Below are 9,908 nucleotides of genomic sequence, written 5' to 3' on the forward strand. Positions count from 1 at the left end.
ATCTGACGGCTCCTATGCTACCCCCTATAGTTCACGCACGCCCACTATAGGGACCGTGCGCGTTGGAGGGCCTGCCATCTTGTGGCCTGAATCGGAAACATATGCGCACATGTACATTGCCAAAGCAAGTGCTACCATCTACCGTTCTCGTAAGTACGTTTCCTTGTGCATAGTAGGTTCTGCCATCTCGTGGGCTACATCGGAATCATAAACTACACATCTACGCTTCGCGCCAAAGATCTGACGGCTCCTGTGCTGCCCCCTATAGTTCATGCACGTCCCCTATACACTTTATTCTCTTTAGATTAGATATTTAAATTCTTACTCGAGAATAAGTAACCAAATTTCGTCAGCTCATCTAAATGCTATCATAGCGCAGTTGGAAAGACGCTTACAAGCAAGGATATGGGATAGGTGGTTCGATCCCCAGTAAATGCAATTTTTTTTATTTATTTTTTGCACTTAAACATCGTATTGCTGATTGATCAAGCGAGCGCGAAGCGCGAGGTAAGCGTATTCGTTTGAGTTTTTGTTTGAACATTTTTTTAGCGGTTTTAGTTCAAGGGCATGGCTGTTCCAGGAGTCAATTTCCACTTACGTTTATAGCATGGGCGGTCACCATCCATAAATCGCAGGGGTTAACATTGCCTAGGGTAGTGGTCGACCTTGGGCTCAGGGAACTAGCTGTAGGTTGCTCGTACGTTGCGCTTTCCCGGTTACGCTTTTAATTTGGATCGCCTCGCTTAAATGGCCCATAATTTCCGCAAATCATTTTTTCTTCGAGGCAATTACTCCGTTCTCATTTTTTCCCAGTGGAATTTCTTCGCTTTATATAATTTTTCGTGTACATTTTTTCATAAACTAAATTTTCCTTTTCTCAATTTATTCCCTTTTCTTTTTAATCCTAGTAGTTAAAATAACCAGTAGGTTTTTTTTCACTAACTAAATATTCAAATTCAAATTCAATTTCTTTAATGTCAAAATAACACATGTCAACAAAATCACAATAGAACTACGAAATATACAACTAACACTAAACACTCAACTACAAAAACACTAACACTAAATTAAAAACACATAACCAGATCAAGGAAAGAAGAAGAAAATAGCTTAAACATCACAAATAAATCACAAATGTCATTATTTACGAAATTATTTAATGTTAAATTTACTGTAGAATTCCTTAACCGTAAAAAATGCCTTATCAATTAAATATGCTTTCAACTTCTCAACAAACAGGTCATAAGAAGCCGCCTCTTTAATCTCACGGCTCAGGCTGTTAAAGATTTTAAGGCGCTCTTATACTCGAGTTTTACGTTTTCAAGGGGGTGAAGCAGACGCGTGGTAGAACGGGCAGGCGGGCGCCCCGCGCGGCGCACCGCACCATTCCCGCGCAGCACGTCTACGTCCTTATTCTGACGACATCGGTATTCTGAATTGTCAGTTCCGGGATTTTTAGTTCGGCAATTAATATTGAATAAGATTTATTAGTAAATTCGAATTATGATGAGTACTTAATGGAATTAAAAACCGGACAAGTGCGAGTCGGACTCGCCCACCGAGCCCACCAAGGGTTTCGTACTTTTTAGTATTTGTTGTTATAGCGGCAACAGAAATACATCATCTGTGAAAATTTCAACTGTCTAGCTATCACGGTTCGTGAGATACAGCCTGGTGACAGACGGACGGACGAACGGACGGACAGCGGAGTCTTACTAATAGGGTTCCGTTTTACCCTTTGGGTGGGGAACCCTAAAAATGGTAGGTAAGACGGTGAGTGTACCTAAATAATTATTAATTATATACAATATGAGTGTATACTTGACAGATCATGTTTTTGTAAAAATCGATTTCGACTGGCAAAACATATTATTTTTTTGCAACCGGGTTTTTTAACCTAATTAGACCCCGCTGAATCCGAAATTGCCGGTTGCTTGATCGAATTCTTGACTGGAAGTGAGATAGTTGATATTAAAGGTCCCTTTTTTTAGTTTTTCGTAAATAACTCTTAAACGGTGGCGCATAGCAAAAAACATAAGTAATCTGCATAAAATTGCCTACAAGAAAGATTTCGCACAATTTTTCGCTAGGATATTGATTCAAAGAGATATTAAGGTGGGAAAGTTAATTATAATCACTTTTTGAAGGCCTCTTTTTTTAGTTTTTCGTAAATAACTCGTAAACGGTGGCCAATATAAAAAAAATGTTAAACGTTAATAATCGACACAACATTTTCAATAAAAAAAGATTTAGTACATTTTTAGCAGGGATCAATATTTAAAAAGATAATAAAGAGGGAAAGTTAATTATAATACATTCTAAGGTTCCTTGTTTTTATTTTTTCGTTAATAATTTGAAAAGTATGACTCATAGCAAAAACAAATTTTACACAAATAATAAACATAACATTTCCTACAAGAAACATGTAGAACACTTTTCGCTAGGATCAATATTTAAAAAGACAAAGCATCCGGTAAGTCAATTATAATCAATTTTAAAGTCCCTTTTTAGTTTTTTGTAAATAACTCGTAAACGGTATCCCATAGCAAAATAGGTTTTTATGAATAAATAATCTCCATAAAATTTTCTGCAAAAAACATCAGAAGACTTTTCTCTAGGATCAATATTTAAAACGATATTAAAGGAAGAAAGTTAATCACAATCAGTTCACAGGTCGCTTTTTTTTCGTAAATAACTCGTAAACGGTGCCCCCGTTGCAAAAAAATATTATACATAAATATTGAGCATAAAATTGTCCACAAAAAAGGTTTTGTACACTTTTTCGCTACGATCAATATTTCATGAGGTATTAAAGGGGGTAAGTTAATTATAATCAATTTCCAGGTCCCTATTTTAAGTTTTTCGTAAATGACTCGTAAACGGTGGCCCATAGCAAAATAGGTTCTTAATGTTAATTAACCCCCCTTGGCTAAAAGTGGCCTCCATGTTTAAAATTCATTTGTTTACGTAAGATGTCCGTCTTTGGGTCACGAATTTACATGTGTGTACTTTGGTACAACTTAATTGCTTAATTACTTTCAACTTAATTGGTCCAGTACTTTTGAAGAAAATGGGCTGTGACAGACGGACAGACAGACAGACAGTCGCACGAGTGATCCTATAAGGGTTCCGTTTTTTCCTTTTGAGGTACGGGACCCTAAAAACTAAAAAAAGTGACATGTGAATTGATTGTAATGAACTTTCTTCCTTTAATATCGTTTTAAATATTGATCCTAGAGAAAAGTGTTCAGATGTTTTTTGCAGGAAATTTTATGTAGATTATTTATTCATAAAAACCTATTTTGCTATGGGACACCGTTTACGAGTTATTTACAAAAAAGATTTGCACAATCTTATTTATACGTCATAATTTCATAGAAGTTTTGACGTTTAAAATAACACTTGCACTGCGTGTGTTATCAAAATCGTTGCAGAATTATCTTGGTTTAACTCTAGTAATTTTCTTAAATAACTGCTTAAGTAACATCAATTTCAAGGACATTGGGTGTTGACAGCGCCATAATATGTGTCTAAAAGCGGTTTTATGACATGTTTTCAACGATTTTAACAAGTCTACAATAGTTTCGGTTTCGGTTTCGGCCGAAACTAGAGCCAAAGCCGAACATTCGGTTTCGGTTACGGTTTCGGCAAAAAAACATGTTTCGGTCGGACACTAATTATTAATGCTTACAACATTTTTTTTATATTGGCCACCGTTTACGAGTTATTTACGAAAAACTAAAAAAAGGGACCTTAAATATCAAATATCTCACTTCCAGTCAAGAATTCGATCAAGCAACCGGCAAATTCGGATTCAGCGGGTTCTAATTAGGTTAAAAAACCCAGTTGCCAAAAAGTAATGTTTTGCCAGTAGAAATCGATTTTTACAAAAATGTGACCAGTCTAAATTATTCAATTTGATTAATTTTATAGCCTTATGTTTACACAATTTATCAATCGTGACTGAATTCCGGATTGGTTAGATGGGTGTGTGTCTTTGCTGCCCAACTTGTTATAAAATGACAATTTATGACGGACGAATGTCTGAAATGTCACCGTATTTAAGAATTATTTTGCTTTTCTTCGTAAGTATGTTGAAAAACATTGTGTGTATAACATATTTGCATATTTATACTGTGGTTACCCATTTTATGAAACGTCCGCTAAACTAGCACAGGTCCGACGCTGACAGTGGTCACGGGCGTACTGGCGTGAGGAATAGGCGCAAGGTATTGCCGCGTAGGGTGTAATTTAGTAGGCAAAATGTTGAATTCATCAAATGATGAATGAAAAAATTAACGTATCGATAAAAGGACAAGCAATAATGAAGATTTACTTAAAAGCTATCGACTGAAGTAAGTTTCATATACATTTTCGTCCTAGTACTTCTAACATAAGAAAATAAAGACAGTGTTAGGCATGTTTTCAACTTAAGATTCTATCGAGAAAATAATGAGCCGTCGTGTTTCTGACAAGCAATAACGTAGTTCAAGGACTGAAGTTATACATACTAGAAAATAATGCATGATATCCTTGTAAAAGTCTGTAAATATGGTGTCAAAAAAGTGCATTTTACTACACACCGCGCCTTAATTCCAACTACCCCCAACGAGTTGGATGTTTTCGCAAGCCTGACAAAGACAGACTTAATGTCCCTATCAATTCTCCTTTGTTCAGGTCGACGCATCACATATTCACTTCTGTGTTTATACATGTACTTCGCCACTTCAAGAATATATAACGAGGGTACCGTTAGAATTTTTAATTCGCGGAAATACTCTTTAGTCGGAGTAAATGGCGGCACCCCAGACAACATTCTAACAGCCCTCTTTTGTAGCAAAAATACTCTGTCCCTATCGGCTGCCAGCCCCCAAAGGTCAATACCGTACGCTAAGATTGAGTTCACATACGCATAATATGCCATACGGAGATTCTTACACGATAGTGCAGGAGCAAGCCGAGACAGTGCAAACGACGCTTTAGTAAGTCTACTGGTAAGTGCATCAATATGTTTGTCCCATTTCAAGCCACAGTCAAATTCAAAACCAAGAAACCGCGTGTTCTGCACCTGTGGAAGTGTAGTATTATTTATCGTTATGCCAAGGGGGGTCGGATATAGTCCTCTTAGCCAGAAATGGATTATAGATGTCTTATTTAAGTTAATCAAAAACCCATTTACTTGGAACCAACTTGTCAATTTTACTAATGTAAGTATATAAAATGTTCTCTCTTAGTTTATCAAAGGTCTCACCAGTAATTATGGCACATCCATCATCAGCAAACATTATAAAATCGCCATCTTGAAATAATACTAATGAGGTCATTAATCATCACCAAGAAGAGGAAATTTCCAACCGCTGAACCCTGAGGGACAGAACAGTCATCAAGGGTCCTCATCTCAGATTTAGTTGCCCCCCCATCAACGGACACAACCTGTTCCCTGCCCTTCAAAAACGATTTAATAAAATTTAGAAGACTACCTTGTACACCGTACCTTTGCAACTTATGTAATAATAATCCGTGATCAACTAAATCAAACGCACATATTCTCTATCTCCATATTTTCTCTTGTTTTTAATGCTAGTGGTAAAAATAACCAGGTTTTTTTCAAATAGGTAGGTTAGGGTTATTTTTTTTGATGACCCTAAAAACGAAACTGCTCCCAGAGATAGGTAGGTTAGGGTTTTTTTTTTTTGATGACCCTAAATACGAAACTGCTCCCAGAGATAGGTAGGTTAGGGTTATTTTTTTTTTGATGACCCTAAAAACGAATCTGCTCCCAGAGATAGGTAGGTTAGAGTTATTGACTGACAGCGTTTGGTTTTTTACTTGCAGTTTTTTAGATTATGTTTTAATTTTAGTGTTTTTGATATTTGTTGTATGTGAAATACCTGCAAGTAACAAATATAATTACTACACTATTAACATACAGTAACAAGAAAATATTATCCTAGATATTTAAAGGAACGAAAACTATAAGGAAAAGAATAATTTAAAAATATTAAAAATAGGCGATTGCGGAAGAAAACCATTGGGAAAATATGGGAACGGAGTAATTGCTACCGAGAATGAATGATTTCGGGAAATTATGGGCAACGCAAAATATGAGAACGGAGTAATTGCCTCGAAGAAAAAATGATTTTCGGAAATTATGGGCCACACTCGCCCACGAAGCTTCTTAGTTGCAGTTTACAGGTTAATTCAAAGGTAATGTTGGTTTCCTAACATAAGTAGAGTTAGACCAAGAAAAGTCTGCAGAGATTTTGACACTGGCACAAATAACATTGGAACTGCGTGTGCTGTCAAAATCTCTGCAGACTTTTCTTGGTCTAACTCTATCCACTTTTCTATACAATTAGTATGGCGACGTGTATACTTAAGGGGCATCGACCGTACACTGACATCGGGATGATATTTTTATCATGTTATTTAGAAGTCATCGTGCGTCTCGCTTGCGCCAATACATGTACGGACAAGAACGAGTGAAATGCACGATAACTAAATGACATCAGTTAGATGTCTTTCTGATATCAATGTAAGTTTGAATTGGCCTGTTAGCCAAAAATTGTTTCGTATGTCCATATGTTCTACTCTACAGGTCGCATATCTAAACCAATTCCCGAATTTTGTAAGCAATTGATAGTTAAGTTTTTATGGTCAAATTAGATTCTCTAAATTCTTCAAAACAACGGAACCATACATTTATTCAGTTTTAAACTCTGCTCGCGAGGTCTACAGCTCACAGAGCCACTAGTCAATAGTAGTTGCAGCCTTAACCTGTTGTACGCCACATGTGAAAACGCAACCTGTCGTATGACTCGCCTACCATGTTGTCGCAACAGAGCAAAGGTTAGTTGTTTCTTCACAAAATGAAGGTTACTTTAACAATATACACATTAACAGTTTATGGGTTGTGATACTTGTGATTGTTAGAGCAACTGAGGAACGGACATACCTACTGCTTTACGGTTAATATAAAAGTACAATATTTGTAGGTCTCAAATCTTAGGTTCCGCTGGGGCAACGGTAGGAAAATGATGACATCTTTTATACTTGGACAAAGTTAAGTATGTATCTGTATTTTTTTCGCATCTAGGTACCTACTTAGTTTTCGAAAATTACTCAACAGTACGAAAATCGGTCTAAATGGGTTTCATTCTAGGGAAAAAGGAATATAAAAATACCTAATTACCAAATAGGTACGTATACAGGGTGGAAAGGCACGACGATCCTTTCCGGAAATGGGAGATAGTTTAGCCTAAGCTCTATATTTTCTCCATAGAAACTATGTTAATATGGGCAACCGTTTCTAAATTATGACCTTTTAAACATCCACGCAAAAAACTACTTTGTTCTAACCCTAACAGGTGACAGGGTCAATGAACTTACTTGTAAACAATCAGTATTCGACAGGAAATTATGCTAATTTGTTGCCATCTAACCATTTTTAGGTCTGCTTACAGCACGGTAAGAATCATTGCAGGATTTTCGCTTTCTTAGTGGTTCCACTTGTTCAATACTTGAATGAAATAGTTATGTTATTCCTTAATATTAATAATACTAACCACAACATTGTTTACAACGACAGTTCAAATGGTGACATTGACAACCACTCAAAAGTACGCAATCGTCTTATAAATATCTCTGGTTTCCTTGACTGATAAAAAGGTTTTAGTTTCTTAACACGTTTCACAAAATTATTTTCGAATAATTGGAAACTATCTAAAATAATTAAAAATAACAAGTAGGTTGTGTTAGTTGCACCAAATGAACTTGCAAAAATTAAATACTAAGAATAAATCAAGAATAAATACTTCTTAAATACCTAACTAACAAACCTTCTTGCGTGGTAGGAAATAGACAGACCGTCTGATGTTTGAAATTAAATTTTCATTGAACTATACTTATTGAATGTCATATTCTTCAAATAAAAATGTTAGATGCTCGTGGCTATTTAAATTTGTGGGGCTGTGTAAAAGATATGGTGTACCAAACCAAACGGAATGTGAAACTGCGGACGAAATGAGACAAAGGCTAATTGGTGCTTTCTGCGGAGGATAAATGACGAAGAGCATACACTATATCGCATGTGCATCGACATACTCGGGTACGGGCTGCGGCGGCGTTGTAATACACGGAGGTACATTTGAACACCGTATGTGAAAAGAAGATAGTATTAAATATTGGAAAAAAGTAATTATCTAAGAAAGTAATAAAATTGTTTGTAATATTTTTGCATGCATTTGATTTATTTGACATTTATGCGTCATTCATACATCATTGCGATACTGTCAACGATCGGAAAAAAGTGTAAAGTCCCGAGCTTTCCCGACGGATATCCTTAATCTAGCCGTCATGTGCACATGCTATAGGGTTATCACCACAGTTAAAAAGTAGTATTTTTGCAATTTTTATTTTTTACTCAACGATTCTTACCATTACCAATAGTCTCTGTATCACTTAAACGACCTAATACTTCCGGGAAGGATCGTCGTGCCTTTCCACCCTGTATATATCTTCGACAGTTTAAGTGCTTTACATTTCCGTAGAGCAATTGCGAACCGGAGCTAATAAAACTTAGCTGACTCATTCACGGGTAAATTGGTTACAATGGTTACAACATATCAGTAGAAGTAAGTTTTGCGGAACGTAGGTAGTCATTAACGCTCTTATTGTTACACGCTACTAAATTACGGTGCCAACGTCAAAAATGCGGCCGCGTTTATACGAATAAATCCTCGATCCATCCATTAGAGCTGTCTGGTGTTTTTAGACGGTTGCCTAGCGGCGCGGCGGCCGTTCTATGCAAGATGTATTTACGCTGCATTAACTCTGCTTTCTGTTGTGAACACGAGCTGTGTAGGGTGGTATCTATGTTGTATTATACCTACCTACTACATACTTGTATTGCACGTGCACACAGTAGACTAAATGTGACCGGTTTTGTTGTGTTACCGACTTAAGTAAGAAAGTTGCAGATTGCGAAAACTTGCTCAACGGATTATGAAAATAGTTTTAATTGAAGCTTAATTTTAGAATTTCCTCATAAATATTATTTTTTGCATACAGTTTGCAATCACTTTATCAGATAATGCCTTTCAGATCCCACTAGGTATACTTATACAGGTAGGGATTGCAAACCGGATTGATTTTCAATCCGGCCGGATCCGGCCGGACCGGATCCGGTTAGGTATAAGGATATTAAAGTTAATTAAATGACATATTTTTCAAGTTTTATGCGTTATATGAGAAACAAAGGGTATTTTTACAACTGTATTCATAAAACAACAATTTGAAGTTAATAAGATATAACTTTTTAACAATAAAATAAAACTAAGTATTAAAAAGTGTCACATAGTCAATCTCAATTTAAAAATAAAATTTGAAATCTAAGTAATTTATTAATTTTATTATATTTAATCATTCACATTCTGCTCAAATTTATACGTTTACAATAAAAATATAAATTTGATTAGATTCCAAAGCCTGTTAATGGGATAATTATGGGATGGGAAATGGAACTCCTTGAAAGGACTAATTTTTCGTAACTGTTCTTTGATGGAATTATTTGTAATCCATGCTAGTAACAAGATATTTTACTTTTAACCAAAATTGTATGAAATGCGCTCCAATATTATCTTGCTTTCATTTTTTATCCGTGAAAATAGTTTTATAGCCTAAATCACAAATAAATAAATAATGCATGAATAAATATTTGGGGACAATTTTATAGAGATCGACCTACTCGTAGCCCCAAACCAAGCAAAGCTTGTAATATGGGTACTAGCTAGCTCTAGGTAGTACTACTAGGCGACGATATATATAACTACGTATAGTATATTGATAAATACATGCTTAAATACGTAGAAAACACCCATAACTCAGGAACAAAATATCTGTGTTCATCA

The sequence above is a fragment of the Cydia splendana genome, chromosome 4, assembly GCF_910591565.1.
Source record: "Cydia splendana chromosome 4, ilCydSple1.2, whole genome shotgun sequence".
Classification (NCBI taxonomy): Eukaryota; Metazoa; Arthropoda; class Insecta; order Lepidoptera; family Tortricidae; genus Cydia; species Cydia splendana.